Raw genomic sequence first — 19,044 nt, 5'->3', positions numbered from 1 at the left:
AGTAGGAATAAATGGGTCCTTTTCACAATAGCAGGCAGTGACTAGTGGGGTACCGCAAGACTCAGTGCTGGGACCCCAGCTATTTACAATATATATTAATGATTTGGACGAGGGAATTGAATGCAACATCTCCAAGTTTGCGGATGGCACAAAGCTGGGGGGCAGTGTTAGCTGTGAGGAGGATGCTAGGAGGCTGCAAGGTGACTTGGATAGGCTGGGTGAGTGGGCAAATGCATGGCAGATGCAGTATAATGTGGATAAATGTGAGGTTATCCACTTTGGTGGGAAAAAAAGGAAAGTAGACTATTATCTGAATGGTGGCCGATTAGGAAAGGGGGAGATACAACGAGACCTGGGTGTCATGGTACACCAGTCATTGAAAGTAGGCATGCAGGTGCAGCAGGCAGTGAAGAAAGCGAATGGTATGTTAGCATTCATAGCAAAAGGATTTGAGTATAGGAGCAGGGAGGTTCTACTGCAGTTATACAGGGTCTTGGTGAGACCACACCTGGAGTATTGCGTACAGTTTTGGTCTCCTAATCTGAGGAAATACATTCTTGCCATAGAGGGAGTACAGAGAAGGTTCACCAGACTGATTCCTGGGATGTCAGGACTTTCATATGAAGAAAGACTGGATAGACTCGGCTTGTACTCGCTAGAATTTAGAAGATTGAGGGGGGATCTTATAGAAACTTACAAAATTCTTAAGGTGTTGGACAGGCTAGATACAGGAAGATTGTTCCCGATGTTGGGGAAGTCCAGAACAAGGGGTCACAGTTTAAGGATAAGGGGGAAATCTTTTAGGACCGAGATGAGGAAAACATTTTTCACACAGAGAGTGGTGAATCTGTGGAATTCTCTGCCACAGAAGGTAGTTGAGGCCAGTTCATTGGCTATATTTAAGAGGGAGTTAGACATGGCCCTTGTGGCTAAAGGGATCATGGAGTATGGAGAGAAGGCAGGTACAGGATACTGAGTTGGATGATCAGCCATGATCATATTGAATTGCGGTGCAGGCTCGAAGGGCCGAATGGCCTACTCCTGCAACTATTTTCTATGTTTCCATGTTTCTAAGATTGTGGAAATTATTGTGGAGACATGCTCTATCCCCGAACACCAAATCTTCATCATGTGCAGAATGCTGGTCTGATCAAGATGACATCAGAGTGTGGTGATCCTTTGTGTGCTGGTCCCAGAAGAGGATCCACCATCATCATGAACAATCATTCCACTCTTCCAAATCCCTATTCCAACTGTAAATGATTCAGGATTTCTAGTTACACTGGCAATATCCAATGTTCTGCATACTGGTTCCTCTTTTTGCTACTATGGCTTGATTGTACTCATTTTTAGTAGGATCAGATGTAATAGGATAGCATGCAAACAAAAGCTTTTCATTGTACCTTACTTCATGCAAAAATAATAAACCAATGCCAATATCAGAGTGTTGTCCCTGAGAAGAAGGTGGAAGATGGAAGAGACCAGGTACCATTGATTCAGGATCAATCAGCCAGCTCAGCCTAGCTGATTCACCTGACTCTGAACCAATATCCTTGCCAACTACGATCAGCCTGAAGAAGGTTCCCAACCCGAAACGCCACCTATCCATTTTCTCCAGTGATGCTGCTGGGCCCGTTGAGCTACTCCAGTATTTTGTGCAGATTCAGTACATTGATGCCGTCCTCAAGGGTGGACCTCTTTCCATGGTCTTTCCAACTCACCCATGCTACACAGCAGGACTGAGTATTGACACTATAATTTAGCAATAGGCAGAAGTGTGAGACTGACCTATCTAGGGTAAAAGCTGTGGGCTCTCAGTTGTTTCGGGATCTCAAGTTGTGGTGTGTGGGATCGGACTGTGCAGAGGATCACAATGTCTGCAGGTTTCGCCATGCATGCTTGATGCAAGGTGCTTTTTTAAGAAGGAGTCTAGCATTTCCCCTTACATTTATATCCTCCTGTCTCTGCTCTGTTGAGACGAGCTTGAGGTAGGCATCCCTAATTGGGTATTTTTAAGGCGCAGATTGACAGATTCTTGATTAGTACGGGTGTCAAAGGTTATGGGGAGGAGACAGGAGAGTGGGATTGAGAGGAAGAGATAGATCAGACAAGGATTGACTCAATGGGCCGAATGGTGTAATTCTGCTCGTATGACATAAACTAATGTACTTTCGCTCTCAGTTCCTGCAATTCATTAGTCTTCAGGGATAGTTTTCAATCAGAACCCAGTGCTGAATCCATTCGGCACCTCACAACATTCAATGTAGAAGATCTTGCTGGTGTATACTGCAGGCCACCCCAGGGCTGAGCCAAGCACCAGATTCTCCTTCATCAGAGACTGATGGCATTTTCCACAACGATTGTTGTGCTTGAATGATTGTTATTGGCGCGCTCTGCCACTGTGGTAGGTGTGCAAACTAGTCCTCTTGATATAAATGTCAGCAATGAATTTGCCTTCCTGACTAACGATTCGACTTGCAAATGAACTTTTCTCAAACAAAGAGAATGATAATTAATTTGGAAGGAAAACCTTGGTACTAGCTAAGAAATCCTCTTTCTGTCATGAACCAAGACCTTTCTGCACTCTTTTCTTGGCTTTGTACCAATGTTATTTTTGCAAGTTCAAGCTCGATGACTTTACAGTTTTTCTTTCCAACTGGAAAAATAAGTCACTTTTCAACTAAGTTTTGGAAACAGTGTTTTGAGGCTACATTTTAGATAGTTCAAGAGGCTGTGCTGGATATAGTGGGCGGTAGAATATTTTAGAAAGTTGAACAGGATGTAACGCAGACCAGTTTCAAACTCAGATGTAATCTGGATAGATCAAGTACTACCACCTCCCACCCACCATCGGACACTTAAGATTACATTTGGGATAATTTACAGTTCAGAGTATGCCAAATGTTAGAATGTGGGAAATGTGGGAAAAGATAATTTTCCATCCCAAAAAAGTGCCACATTTGCTGGAAATTCCTGTCATTCAGGAAAGGTGTTTCTTCCAATCATCGACCCAGAACAACATGCACAACCTGCCTTTCTGAGTGATTGGAATAAAAATGGATGCAAATGACAGCATCAGTTAATGCCAATGTATCCACTTGGGCAGTTTTTAAAAGCAGAACATGTAATAGTTTATTTTTTAGGAATCTTCTATGACATTGTGTACAGAAAACCAAGACCTACTGTAGCCTTTAGGCTAATAAAGGTTAGATTACAGAGATTAACTGATCTTGACTCCACATTTTAATGTGATCCATTCTGGCCTTATTATATTTCACTATAAATTCCATGTTTTTATTTGTAATGAAAAGTGGGAATAAATGTTGTCATACTGCAATCAGACCCTGGTGCCTTGCACTGCAGCCATGTTGCAGGCAGCAAAATGTAGCTATAACATGATAAGTTACGACTGAGTAATTCATATTAGAAAATGGCTGTCACGGCATGTACAGCTTTGAGATTTTTTATATTTAGTAAAGATCATGTTAATAATGTTGCTGCAGCATTAACGGTTGGCATTTAGGAAAAGTTTACTATTGCACCATCTGCTGCCATGGTTCAGTTGAATTTCCAAGTGTAGTAATTGGGAAGCCTCTTGTTTTGCTTTGATCTTGGATTGTTTTCTCTGGAATGCCAAAGGTTGCCGGGAGACATGATAGAAGATGAGCGGCAAGGTGGCGCAGCGGAAGAGTTGCTGCCTTGCAGCCCTTACAGCGCCAGAGACCTGGGTTCGATCCCGAATACGGGGGCTGTCTGTAAGGAATTTGTACGTTCTCCCCGTGACCGTGTGGGTTTTCTCCGAGATATTCGGTTTCCTCACACTCCAAAGACGTACAGCTTAGTAGTTTAAATGGCTTGGTATAAGTGCAAATTATCCCTAGTGTGTGTAGAATAATGTTAATGTGCGGAGATTGCTGGTGTCCTGTTGGGCTCGGTGGACTAAAGGGCCTGTTTCCACACTGTATCTTAAACTAAAAGTACATGAAATTCTGAGAAGCATAGACAGGGTAGACAGTCAGAATCCAGTTTTTCAGGATACAAAAATAATAAGATAAAACGAGAACTTACCAGTTCGAAGTTTGATCTGTATTTTATGAGGAGTTACGATGAGGGATTACGTGAAGAACCCGTCCAGCACGCATGCGCGACATACTTCAAAGCAGCGGTGTGGAATCACAGAAAGACACACTAATTGAAATAAACATAGTAAAGAAAAGGAGAACTTAAATACCAGTTGATCTCTATAATTGAGGGTGGGAGCGGAGGGCACGTAATCCCTCATCGTAACTCCTCATAAAATACAGATCAAACTTCGAACTGGTAAGTTCTCGTTTAATCTTACTATTTTACTTCGGATTCACGTGAGTGGCTACGTGAAGATTTTAAAGCTCTGTGATTTCAAACCGTGTAACAGTTCATACTTCACTCGCTGCCGAAGTCATTTGAGGGAGAAGTATGTTATCGTAATCAACCATGAATCTGTTTGTAAAACAATAATGGTGTTTATTAAACAATAACAAAAAACAAAAATGCTCCCCCATGCTTAAATTATATATTTGCAGATTCTAACACTTTTTCTGCAAATGATACAGGTTCTACCAGCGGCTTATTATAAAAAGTTTGGAACGTTTTCTCCCTAGACCACCCCGCTGTAGCCAGGATGTGATCCATAGGCACGTCCATCCTGTTAGCCGCCGATGTGGATGCTGCCCTGGTGGAGTGAGATGTATACACATTAGTATTTACTCCAGTAGCTCCCAGTACCTGCTTGAGCCATCTTGACATAGTTTGGCTCGTCACCTGACCATGAGGTTTCTTGTGGCTGACCCATAAGGCTTTTTCTCTCCCTCGGGGATTTCTTGTTGTGTCGATGTAATTTAGTAAGTGGCACATGACACATAACCGTGGTTCAGGTGGGTATGCCTGGAATTCCATAACTGGACCTGATGTTCCTGGTCAGCTCTGTTTGACCAGCTCCTGAATGGTAAATGAGACACGGTCTGGTGTTATAACCATATATTGTCCAATCGTAGTAGATGGAGGGGCTGGACTCTTTGTGCTGAGACAAGTGCCATCAGCATGACCGTCTTCAGGGTTAGCTGTTCCAGGGTGAGGGACCTGGCTGGTGACCACCCCCTCAGGTATGTCAGGACCACACTGACATCCCAGATTGGGTGTGCCCTAGGGTCTGGGGGGATTAGAGTTGAATATGCCTCTCAGATTCAGATTCAATTTTAATTGTCATTGTCAGTGTACAGTACAGAGACAACGAAATGCATTTAGCATCTCCCTTGAAGAGCGACATAGCAAACGATTTGAATAAAAAAATAAAATAATAATAAGTGTCCGGAGGGGGGGGGGGTGATTGGCAGTCACCGAGGTACGTTGTTTAGTAGAGTGACAGCGGCCGGAAAGAAGCTGTTCCTCGACCTGCTGGTTCGGCAACGGGGAGACCTGTAGCGCCTCCTGGATGGTAGGAGGGTAAACAGTCCATGGTTGGGGTGAGAGCAGTCCTTGGCGATGCTGAGCGCCCTCCGCAGACAGCGCTTGCTTTGGACAGACTCAATGGAGGGGAGCGTGGAACCGGTGATGCGTTGGGCAATTTTCACCACCCTCTGCAATGCCTTCCGGTCGGAGACAGAGCAGTTGCCATACCATACTGTGATGCAGTTGGTAAGGATGCTCTCGATGGTGCAGCGGTAGAAGTTCACCAGGATCTGAGGAGACAGATGGACCTTCTTCAGTCTCCTCAGGAAGAAGAGACGCTGATGAGCCTTCTTGATCAGAGTAGAGGTATTGTGGGTCCAAGAGAGGTCATCGGAGATGTTGACTCCCAGGAACCTGAAGCTAGAAACACGTTCCACCTCCGTCCCGTTAATGTGGATGGGGGTGTGCGTGCCGCCTCTGGACTTCCTGAAGTCTACAATGAGCTCCTTGGTCTTCTTGGAGTTAAGGGCCAGGTTGTTGTCAGTGCACCATGCTGCTAAGTGCTGGACCTTCTCCCTGTAGGCCAGCTCATCGTTGTTGCTGATGAGGCCAATCACCGTTGTATCATCTGCATACTTGGTGATGGTGTTAGTACCATGTACAGGTGTGCAGTCATAGATGAAGAGGGAGTAGAGGAGGGGGCTCAGCACACAGCCCTGAGGAACGCCGGTGTTCAGGGTGAGGGTTGAAGAGGTGTGCTTGTCTAACCTCACAGACTGGGGTCTGTTGGTTAGAAAGTCCAGTATCCAGTTGCAGAGGGAGGGGTCGATGCCCAGGTTACCGAGTTTGGTGATCAGTTTTGATGGAATAATGGTGTTGAATGCTGAGCTGTAATCGATGAACAGCATTCTTACATAAGTGTCTCTGTTGTCAAGGTGGGAGAGGGCGGAGTGAAGTGCCGTTGAGATGGCATCCTCCGTACTCCTGTTCTTGCGGTAGGCAAACTGATAGGGATCCAGTGTGGGGTGATCAAACTCTCATGAGTTTGATCACCAGCGGGTGAGACCCTATGGCCTGTTGTCCTGGTGCCTGAATTAAGTAGGCTGGCAGATCACTTCTGGCTATATTAATGGCGCTGTAGCTGAGACCTTCATTGTGATGAAGGCCTGCCAGGAACTCCAGTACATTGGTTATTGTAGTAGTTGAATATGTAGTTCCTGTATTCGAACAGTATCTTTCCCACTTCCTGATGTTCGACAAGTATTGTTTCATTGTGGACATGCGGTGGGATGCTGTCATGATGTTGATAGTGCTGTCTGACAATCCCAGGCCCAGCAGTGGTCCTTTCATAATCTGCAACCCAGTAGTTTAATTTTATCGTGGCATGGGTGGCTTATGCCTGATACCGGGTGAGTTAATAAGTCTGGGCTGCTGGGGAAGGTTATTGGGGTTTTGATGACCATGTTGAGGACCACTGGGAACCATGGTTGTGTAGGCCAGTCAGGTACTATCAAAATACCTGAAGCAGAGTCCATTTGTATTTTGCATAGTACCCGACTGATGAGGCAGAAGGGAGGAAAAGCATAAAAGAAGAATTTTCCCCAGTCCAGCGCGAATGCATCTATCGCAGCTGCCTCAGGGTCTGGTTCCCAAGCGACATACATTGGTACCTGGTGATTTAGTCTGGATGCAAACAGATCGATATCTGGCGTGCCATATTGCTTTGGAATTTTAGCAAATGCTTTGGGATTTAACATCCATTCGGTGTTATCATTGAATTTGCGTGACCTGGTGTCTGCCACTGTATTTAGCTTACCTGGTAGGTAAGTTGCTGATAGCCAAATATGTCTATCGACACACCATTGCCAGATTCTGTTGACCAAATTGTCACATGATATCGATTTTATTCCGCCCATATGGTTAATATAGGCTACCACTGTGATATTATCTATTTGTAAACAAACATGCAAGTGGTGCATATTTGTAGAATATGCTTTTAAACCATAAAATGCACCCAACATTTCCAGATAATTTATGCCCAGTGTCTGTAGTAAAGATGACTCTAGATTAGTCCATCTACCACCTGTGCTGGATATGGTATTAGTTGCTCCCCAGCCTTGAGCACTGACATCTGTTTGTATAATTAACATTGGGTTATTGATGACGATAGGGCTGGAACTATGCCAAACATTCCCTACCCACCATTGTAACTCTGATATTGCTTCAATGGGCAATTTCATGGTTCGGTCAAAGTGACCTGCATGTCTTTTTAACGCCTGCACTTTTGCTCTTTGTAGGTTTTGATAGTGCAGAGGTCCAAATTGTGTAGCTGGAAATGCTGCTACTATTTTGCCAATTACTCTTGCCACTTGTCGAATGGTTGGTCGATCATTGACCATTAAATTGTTACATGTTTGTGCCAATTCTGCTGCTTTCTCTTTTGGCAACATTACAGACATGTGGACTGAGTTAATTGTGAATCCCAGAAAGTCCATAGTTGTGGATGGCGTCAACTTAGATTTACCTGGATGTAAGACAAATCCCAAGGTTTCAAACAATTGTTTGGTAGCTGACACAGCTGATTTGGCCAATTCCATGGTTTTGCCTACTATTAAGATATCATCAAGATATGCCATGACAATATGTTTCTGTTTTCTTAATATTGCCAAGGCTGGTTTTAGTATCTTGGTAAATAATCTTGGGGCTGATGTTAGGTCATTAGGCAACACATTAAACTGCCATTGTTGCCCCATCCAGCTAAATTTCAGGTATTTGCGATGATCCTTTTGAATGGGTACTGAATAGTAGGGTATCTTTTAAGTCGATGCTTGCCATAAAGTATCCTTTGGAAATCAGTTGTTTGGCAGTTACAAATATTTCAATTTTGAAATGTATATACTTCACAAACATATTTAATGAGGTCAAGTCAATGATGATGCGACATCCACCATCTTTTTTAGTTTTAGTAAATATATTTGAGCCAAATTCCAAAGGTTCATGTTTGGTTTTCTCAATGATACCCTTTGTATGTAACATCACCAGTTCTGCTTGACCCTCTAGTTTGTCTTTAACTGAGAGGGTAAAGACCCTTTGGGGTGTATGCTGAACTGGTGGCATGTTTTCTTGAACAAATTCTATTTTGTAACCACGAATACTGTTGAGTATATAATTATCATTTGTGATAGACCTCCATGCTTCCACAAACAGGTGTAACCTCCCCCCTGTTAGTATAGATCCCCCACTTTTTATATGCTGGTAGGAACCAGACCCACCTACCTCCATGGTTATGGGTGTGTTCCCTTCTACTGTTTCTTCGTTGGACGTTGTGTTGTCGGATGTGCTGCTGGTTGGGGGTGGCACATTTTCCATGGGGTCCGCTCTGGGCCCTGGCTTGAAAAAGGCTTTCGGGGATGGTATGCGGACCCCGAGCTTTCACCAGTCCCTTGAGGTTGATGTCAACTAGTGGACGCGGTGGGGTACTGCCGTCTGGGTTTTGTGGATCTGCTCGTTCCAGGGCCTGCCCTCATGAAGCCACATGTTTTGGACTTTTCTTCCAGGTCCTTTGCTTTTTTAGACAGGTCCTTACCAAAAAGCAGGATTTGTGGCTCTGAGGTCGGTGTTTTGCACAATCCTGCAAATTTGGTGTTGAGGGCTGGTCTTATTATCTCCTTATGGAGGTTGTTTATCTCATATTAGGGGTTGCACAGCAGAGCTAATGTGTCTTGCTGGTTTGTGGTCATGTCCACCCCACCAACGGAATGAGCATAAGATGTAATGGCTGACGTCAGTAGCGGATGTTCTGCCCAACGTACTCCCAGATTTGGCTGTTAACGGCCGGTACGTTGAGCGAAACACAGTTTTCTGGGGCCGAATACAGCTCTAGTGCCTCATTGACTACCTGCTCTTGTAGGGGTTTGAAGGACAGGTAGTCTATGCTGGCCGCCAGTTTTGGCTCTAATGGCCGTCCTGCTCATGGTGTAGCCACGTAGCGGTTGACCACACCCAGCAGCTCTTCCTGGTCCTGTACCCCAAGCGTACTCCCGACATCTTCGGCCAGTGACCCCTGTTCTTGACCAGCCCAGCCCTGGTCGCCAATGCTGCCCTCGGCTGAGGGAGAAGCGATGGCCAGTGCATTGTGAGGCACTGTGGCGGGAGTGCCTGAACTCCCTTGGCGAGACTGCTCCAGCTCCCGAAGCAAGTCTCGCTGGAGCATTTGCTCCATGAGCCGCTCCATGCGGCTCAGGCGGCTGTCTCTGCCGCTCTCGGGCGGCGAGTCTTCCTCGTCGGAGTTGTCGGATGTTACCGGCCGGTTGGTCTTCCGTCTCGATTTACCTCCAGTCCGCTGCTCATGCTGCCCTAACGGTACTGGGCTCGGCTCGGTATCAGAAATTGCGGACCGCAGGGTGTGCGGTCCTGCTGCCTCTCGCCCCCCACTGATGGAACACTCCTCTGTTGGAGTCGAAGGGGGGGCGGTCTTTTTTGCTTGTCTTGCTTTGTTCATTTTTCCCAGTTGTCTCGACCTGGTGTACACAAAGCAAAGCAAAGTTTTCTAATACAACCTCAGAGTAAACTTACCTGACGGTCCGTCTTTTTTAAGGCTGTAGCGGGAGCGCCCTGTACTCCCGTTCGTCGCTGTTGCACTGAGTGAACGCTCATGTCGCGCATGCGTGCTGGACGGGTTCTTCACGTAGTCACTCACGTGACTCCGAAGTAAAATCAAAAACTAGCAGGCATAGCTTTAAGCTATGTTGGTGGCATTTAAAAGATATTTAAAAGATATGGGGATAGGCATATGGATATGCAGGGAATGGAGGGATATGGGTTAAGTGCAGGTAGATGTGGCATCATGTTCACCACAGATATTGTGGGCTGAAATGCCTGTGCTTGTGCTGTATTGTTCTATGTTCTATCTCCTGAGGAGGCTGAAGGATCCGAAGGAAAGCCAACTCATGTTAATCTTCTCATACTTGAGTTTCCAAACTTTCATTTCTGTGATTTACTATGATATGTGCCATGGTCTTCAAATTCTTTGTTTCCCTCTTTATGGAGTCAATAACATGTTGCCATTAGATTGATTGGTTTTTGGATCTCTTATCCTCTCGATCCCAGTTACAATCTTGCTTTGCAAGGAATAACTGACCTTTGTTCTCCTTTCAACCTCACGTATCGGCATTTTGAATTGTAATTGAAACATAGAAACATAGAAACTAGGTGCAGGAGGAGGCCATTCGACCCTTTGAGCCAGCACCGCCTGTGATCATGACTGATCGTCCCCAATCAATAACCCATGCCCGCCATCTCCCCATATCCCTTGATTCCACTAGTCCCTAGAGCTCTATCTAACTCTCTCTTAAATCCATCCAGTAATTTGGCCACCACTGCCTTATGTGGCAGGGAATTCCACAAGTTCACAACTCTCTGGATGAATTTATTTTTTCTCACCTCAGTCATAAATGGCCTCCCCTTTATTCTAAGACTGTGGCCCCTGGTTCTGAAGAAAGGAATGTTTTGAAAACTGGAATACCATGAGTGCCATCAATGAAATCTTAGACATTGTTAACTAAAACAAATGAGCCTCACTCTGGTGACTGTTGTCCATGCAAAAACTAAATAAACTATGGATTAATTTAATTTATTGCTATGATTTATTAAATTGGTCGCTGTCATCATTACACACTAGTTTGATATACAGTATGCGTGGATTCCAGATTGATTAACATTGCTGCTGTAAGAAATTTTGAATGAACCTATTCCTTAAACCTTTCATTTGTCAGTCATATACACGAAGCATGTCCTTCAGTCCGTCATCCATGCTAACCAAGATACCTCATGTATGCGAGTCCCATTGCCTGCTAGTCCCATTACCTGCATTTGGCCCATATCTCTCCAATCCTTTCTTATCCATGTATCTTGGGACTTTAGAGATACAGTGCAGAAACAAGTCCTTCGGTCCACTGACCAGCGATTACCCCATACACGAACACTATCTTACACACTAGGGACAACTTTTTTTACAACTTACTGAAGCCAATTAACCTACAATCCTGTATATCTTTGAAATGTGGGAGGAAATCGGAGCATCGGAGAAAACCCATGCAGTCGCAGGGAGAATGTACAAACTCCGTACAGACAGCACCCGTACTCAGGATCAATCCTGAGTCTATGGCACTGTAAGGCAGCAACACTAAAGCAGGACCGCTGTGCCGTCCTCTGTGCCACTGCCACACCCCAATCTGTCCACATGTCTGTTGTTATTATTCCTGCCTCAACCACTTCCCCAGGCAGCTCGTTCTATGTACTCACCACCCTCTGTGTGAAAAATGTGCCTCTCGGATTCACATTAAATCTTTTCCCTCTCACCTTAAACCTGTGCTCTCTTGTTCTCTATGCTGGTGAATATACTCTGCGTGTTCAGATTGATTGAAAATCACATGCAAGGAAATGGCCTAAATCTGACTCTGCCTCCTGAGGGAAAGGAGTTGAACTGTAGATTTTTCATTAACTTTATACTGTAGGTGAGACCTTAGCTGTGAATCAGGATTACGTGGGTGGAGTGAATCTTCATCTGATGCAACTTGACCTACTTTGTATCTTTCCTTCTTTACTGTTTGTTTTCCAAAAGTTATGTAAAATTACAGACATTCGAATTGATAACCCAGGATAAAAATAAAATCAAAGCAACCTGAAAACTAACACTAATAAGAGTTATCGGAGAAAATGATGTCAAAATAGCCACGGAAATTACATAAAGGAATGACATGCTAGTTGCCTGCTTTTTTTCCCAAGAAGAGTAATAACCGTGAATAATTCTACACATGGGTCTTTGGAAGGAATGTTCAGGGAGTTAACTGAGGGAGTGGTTGAGAGAGCAGAGTTGTGAGAAGGCTTTTAAAGGTAAGGAGAAGTAGGAAGAGAATGTTGGATCCGAGGTTTTTGATGTCTGAAAGCACTGACATCAATGGTGGAATGAATTGAGTTGGGTGGGGGAGCAGAGGAAGGTGTGCTCTGGAATGTAGGGTTAAAGTGAAGCACGGTATTGGGAAAAGGTAATGACAGGGTTGGAAAAGCAACAATTATTAGAGGTGGAGCTGTACACAGCGTATTAATAAACTCCAGTAAATAGATACCTGCACCTGATTATGTGGTTACATTTTAAAATTGTGTTTACACTCTGAATTCAGTTTCAAACCTACACGCACAGGTGGGCCAATTTTCTTCTTATTTCCCTTCCCTTTTATCGTATATATTGGGCATGACTATGCCAAGACTTCAGACCAACCCATACTTCCCTCAGCTCAGAATTCTTTCAGAATTTACTGCCCATCTTGAAAGAGCAATGCTGAAGTTTGGGGTATTTTACAAACCATTCATTGGGATAGTTACGATACGATACGATAAGATACGATAAAACTTTATTCATCCCCGGAGGGAAATTGGTCTGCCGACAGTCCCAACACAGAAGGTACACAAAAACTTGAAATTCACAGTGAAAACAAAAAGGAAAAAACAAGCAACTGTTGTCTGGCTGCCGTGTGCACAGCGCCTTCACCGGAACAAATGAACAAACAAACACAGACTTATCCCCTGGGCCGAGGATTCTAAAATGCCCGCCCTCCCTCCTCCACACCGGGTCCCCCTTTGTTCTCCCCCACTGGCCATCACGGAGGTCCCCCCCATGCCGGGTCCACATTGTTCTTCATGGCGGTCCCATCAAGCTGGGTCCCAATTGTCTTCCCTTCCTCCCTCACTCTCATCAACTACGAGGCCCCACCACCACCGAGGCTCCCCGCCGCCGCTGCCGAGGCTCCCATTGCCACCACCTCTGAGGCTCCTTCACCCCAGACTGGCCTCGTTACCCGGCTTCACCGCACTCCCCTGGGAGATCTGTGGGGCAAGTCGGGCCTACCAGAGCACATTCCGGTCTTCGGTCGTCGTTCTAGTCGTTGGTGGCGTGGTTGTTCGGCGGCTCCCCGGGACACTCCCGCCATACGCACGGCTCCCCGGGACACTCACCCCGCACCAGCGTTTCCCCGGGAACTTTACATGGGGTCAATAAAGTTAATTAGTTCATTCTGGACAAATTACCACAAACAAATTCAGACAATAACTCATCAATTATAATTGTTAATTATTCAAACATTGGGCATTCAAAATTACCTGAGGTAAATAATCTTAGACAGAGTCATCTAGCACGTTGAACAGCAACATTTTAATGGACATCATTATGTAATAAAAAGAATCACTAAGGGTGCAAAAATAATTCACCTTTACCATAGTTATGCATTAACTGGATTGGCAATCAACAAATTATAATTGAGATTAATTTTCCAGAATTATTTAAATTAGTCTTTAATGTATTAATTAGACTCATTTTATTCTTGGAATGTGGTGACACTGGCAAGGCCATATTTGATTCCAATTCAAAATTGCCTCAAAGAAGATGGTGGGAGAATATATTTGTGGCACAGTATTTTAGGCGTACGTCAATTTAGCTAGGATGGAGGCTCTCTCTGTTGGAAACTTCATTTGGTCAGGCAGTGTTTGAGCCATCTGCTTCAATCCTCTTGCTGCTAACCACCTTAAGCCTAATTTCCCCCGATATCAGGAAGCAGGTGCATTTAAATGGCAAACGTTTCTCTGCATAGTTATGTAGTGAAGTAACCTCTTTTTCCCTGTCTTGTGTACTCTCTGCCCCTGCAAAGGTGTCCATTTACAACAAAGCGGTCGTGTTCCATCTAAATTCGGTGAATGTAAGGGAAGACATTTAAGAATTTGCTGCAAGATGTTCAAAAAATCTTTAAATTTACTGAACGTCCTAATTCCTTCAGTTGTCACATATGCGTAGTAGTAGGGTGGACATCTTCTGGAAACAATTACTTCAAGTGACCAGGAAAGGATGCCGGATTCATACAATATATTCTCAAATCCTCAGTCTTTTACGATCGTCCTTGTACACTATTATTTCCAGCTAATAAGCATTTCCTGAGCGGAGAAATACTAAATGTGGATATCTTTATCACTCGTTATAGAAGTTCTATCTAAATAAATCATCTTTAGCTCAGCTAGGTTTTAGTTTTCTCCCAAAAAAAACCATGCTGCCTATACCTGATCCGCTTTACATTTCACTCCCCTTCTTTCTTTATCTGCCACCCATATGTCTCCTTTTAGTTTAGTTTAGTTTATTGTCATGTGTACCGAGGTACAGGGGAAACCTTTAATTGCATGTTATCCAGTCAGCGGAAAGTCAATACATAATTACAAACGAGCCATTTACAGTGTATTGATACATGATAAGGAAATAGCGTTCAGTGCAAGGTAAAGCCAGCAAAGTCTGAACAAGGATAGTCCGAGGATCACCAATGAGATCGATAGTTGTTCACTTCCAGCCTTTACCATTTACCCATCTGCCTATCAACTGCCCTCTTCAGCATCCATCTACCTCTTGTGTAGGAAGGAACTGCAGATGCTGGTTTAAATCGTAGATAGACGCAAAAAGCTGGAGTAACTCAGCGGGGCAGGCAGCATCTCTGAAGAGAAGGAATGGGTGACATTTCAGGTCGAGACCCTTCTTCAGAACTCCTTCTCTCCAGAGATGCTGCCTGTCCCACTGAGTTACTCCAGCTTTTTGTGGAAGCTATCTTCCATCTACCTCTTGCCAGGCATTGCCCCACCACCACAACAGTCTGAAGAAGGGTCACGACCCGAAACTTCGCCCGTCCTTTTCCTCCTCGGATGCTGCCTGACCCAGTAAGTTTCTCCAGCATTGTTCCTTTTGCTCAAAATTCCAGTATCTGCAATTTCCTATGGATCCCCCAGTCTTCTATTGCTATCAGGAGCAACAATCAGCAATTTAATTTATCAGGACACACCTGGGTCAACAAAAATTGCTCTCAATTAGAATGACAGGTGCCTGGTGTTTACCCAAAATGCAGGTATTTGATATAATGGGTTCTGAAAACGTACCACAACATGTGTACAGACTCCAAACAATATAGATACTCCGATCGGCTATAGAGACTTCGATTGGCTATAGTGAAGTGGTAGGATGTGTAATCTCTGTACATCGATATGTGTTTTTTCAGCAATGGGACAGACAGTAAACAATAGTGAGGTATTCTAAGCTACTTGGCCAGTTTACAAGGAACATAACATATTGATCGTAGATCAGGTAGCATCTATGGAGGGAAGGACTTTGAATAATTTATCAGACCCAAATGTCATTGGTCCATTCCCTCCACAGATGATGTCTGACCTGCTGAGTTCCTCCAGCACTTTGTGCTTTGCTCAATGTAACTGTGCCTGAAACCACTAATGAGTTAAGCATAAAGGAAACAATTGATCAATGTACTGTGCCTAGGTGTCGAGAACTGCTGTCAATAACAAGCAGACAATGTATATATGGACCAGGCATGGGGGATGCAATGCATTTGAGAACTGAAACCTGGCACCATTATATCAAGGTAGGGCCTTTTTCCCAATCTTTCCTGTGGGATCATTGGAGATAACCACTACCCTCACCAAATATGGTGATGGTCACATTTGATCATCTGTCGCTGCTTATTATTATTCCCACATGGTATACAAAACATATTTTAATTCTTGTGGAAATCCTCCCACCTGTCCTGCCTTGCATTTACGCTTATAGTGAGATTGAACAACGGCTCATTAAATTATCACTCCGATCTCTTGAAGGCTCTTCACCCAGTGCATGTACTGTGCTCAATTGCATAAGATCATCAACTTGGTGAAAGGTGAACTTTGATCTGCCCACAACATGTTAAGTGCCTGTCCCACTTTCACAACCTAATTCACGACATTTTTCATCGTGTTGAAAAAACGCTCCCGACCTACTTGATGCCACGAGGACCTACGACTAGCATCACGACCCACCTACAGCCTACCTACGACCTCCTATGACCTCGTGACGACCATGCTGCGAGTATGAGTCAAGGGAAAACTCGGCAGAGGTTGTAAATTAGGTCGTGAAAGTGGGACAGGCCATTTAGTTCTTCCAGAGTATGGTGAAGCCTATGAGAGAATGAAGACACAAAGAACTGCAGATGCTGGAATCATCAGTAGAACTCAAAGTGCTACTCAACGGTCAGCCAGCATCTGTGGAGAGACACTCCCCTACCCCTCCTCTCTTCCTCCATTCAAAGTTGATTAACCAGTTCCACAGTTCATAATGATGTATCCCTCTTGGGATCACACCATCCCTAGCCACCAATCAGACTATCAGAACCACCCTTCCTGATGTCATCTGTTGCCAGCCCTGATTTATCCTGACGATAAATTTATCCAAGCAAGTCTTTTCTTGCTTCCAGTTCCACTCCCCTACAATCAGAAGGGCCTCGACCCGAAACGCCACCTATCCATTATCCCCAGAAATGCTGCCTTACCCGCTGAGTTACTCCAGCACTTTGTGTCTATCAGTGGAGAGATGCTGCCTCATGCACTGAGTTACTCTAGTACTTTGTGTTTCTTATAAGAAATCAGTGTCATTGGCACATTCCAAGGTGTTTGAGAATATAGTGAAGGACACACTGATGATCAGTGCAGACACTATAACAAGAGAGGGTCCTGCCACTGCTAGACACTGAGGGACGGTGCTGTGTTACAGTCTCTCAAATAATTATAGGTGCTTTGCTTAAGAAGGAAATAGAAGTGCTGATGATCGATTTAGTTTTTTTTTTTTTTTAGAGATACAACACGGAAACAGGCCCTTCGGCCCACCGTGTCGGCGCCAACCAGCGATCACCCCGTACACTAACACTATCCTACACACTGGGGACAATTTATACCGAAACCAATTAACCTACTAACCTGTACGTCCTTGGATTGTGTGAGGAAACTGGAGCACCCGGAGAAAACCCACGTGGTCACAGGGAGAATGTACAAACTCCAAACAGGGTCAAACCCAGGTCTCTGGCGCTGGAAAGCAGCAATCCCCTATTGTAGGATTGCTGGAGAACTTTTTGAGTTGATGGTATAATGAATATTGAGAAAGATATGGGTGAAACCAAGCGTAGATGAGGCATCCATTTTGCAGAGCACCAGCTCTCTGGACGTAATGATCAACCGGAGATTTCAGTAGCGTGTAATTTTAACTTTTCTTCCCACTCCCAAACCGACCACTCATGCCATCTGCCTAGTCCATTGCTATGAAGAAGCTAATTAAAATAGAAAAACAACATCTCATAATGTAGGGCGGCACAATGGCACAGCGGTAGAGTTGCTGCCTCACAGTGCCAGAGACCCAGGTTTGATCCTGACTACGGGTGCTGTCTGTATGGAGTTTGTACATTCTCCCTGTCACCGGGTTGGTTTTCGCGGGGTGCTCCGGTTTCCTTCCACATTCCAAAGATGTGTGGGTTTGTAGGTTAATTGGCTTCTGTAAATTGTCCCTAGTGTGTAGGATAGAACTAGTCAATAAACAATAGGTGCAGGAATAAGCCATTCGGCCCTTCGAGCCAGCATGTGATCATGACTGATCATCCACATTCAGTACCCAATTCCTGCCTTCACACCATATCCACTGACTCCGCTATCTTTAAGAGCTCTATCTAACTAGTGTACGGGTGATCACTGGTCGGCACGGACTCGGTGGGCTGAAGGGCCTGTTTCCATGCTGCATTTCCAAACTGCACTATTCTGCAAACAAGTTATTAGTATAAACATTGAATTTCCCAGTTATATGTAACCCACACCCCCTGAACGCTCCTTCCACACACACTGGCCTGTCTCCCTAGTTTTATTCTCTCTTCGTTCTTTTCCCATCCCCTCCACCATCCATTCCATCTAATCACCATTCCCTCCCATGATTTAAGTCTCACCTGCATTCATCCAACTTCCAAACACCAAACCCACCCACCCTCCCTTTGTACTGCTACATCCCGGCAATCTTTCCTCTTCTTGATTGCTGGTTCTCGATCTAAAATGTCCATTTACTGTACAACTCTTGCATCCACAGGTGAGTCGAGAGTCAAGAGTGATTTATTGCCAGATAGAACAATGAAACTCTTACTTGCAGCAGCACAACAGAATATGCTGCTAGACCTGCTGAGTTCTTCTAGCATTTTGTTTTTTTTTTCCTTATCGAGAAAGACCTGTCCCAATTGTATTTACAGTGTATGTTAAGAATTATTTATATTTTTCCAAAAATAGGTGTCAAAAATTACTATTAATGAGGTTCTATGGTGATAGTAAATGCTGGCCTTTCATCCTAACACTATTTGCATTGTTACATAAATTATATTAACAGCACCTCATATTCCACAGATAGTTTACAGCCCAATGGAATGTAGATTGAATTCTTCAATTTTAGATAATCTCCATCCTCCCCCCCCCCCCCCCCCCCCCCCCCCCCCCCCCACCCCCGCTTTTTAAGTGTATTTCAGGCAAACACTTAAAAAAATGCAAAATATTTAAAAAAATAGTTGCTCATCATCTCCTGTTCTCTTCCCAATCCGATGTCCTGTTGTGGGACAGGACCCAGAACAACACAAAAATCTTTCTGGTTAATGTGAGGACGTAGGTGAGGATAAGCCAATTGAGACCGATTTCTCACAGATTACTGGTGCCATGGCCCCGTTCAGACAGCACCATCTGAACCACCAG

The sequence above is a fragment of the Leucoraja erinacea genome, chromosome 27, assembly GCF_028641065.1.
Source record: "Leucoraja erinacea ecotype New England chromosome 27, Leri_hhj_1, whole genome shotgun sequence".
NCBI classification, from domain to species: domain Eukaryota; kingdom Metazoa; phylum Chordata; class Chondrichthyes; order Rajiformes; family Rajidae; genus Leucoraja; species Leucoraja erinaceus.
Note: the sequence above shows the minus strand (reverse complement) of the source record.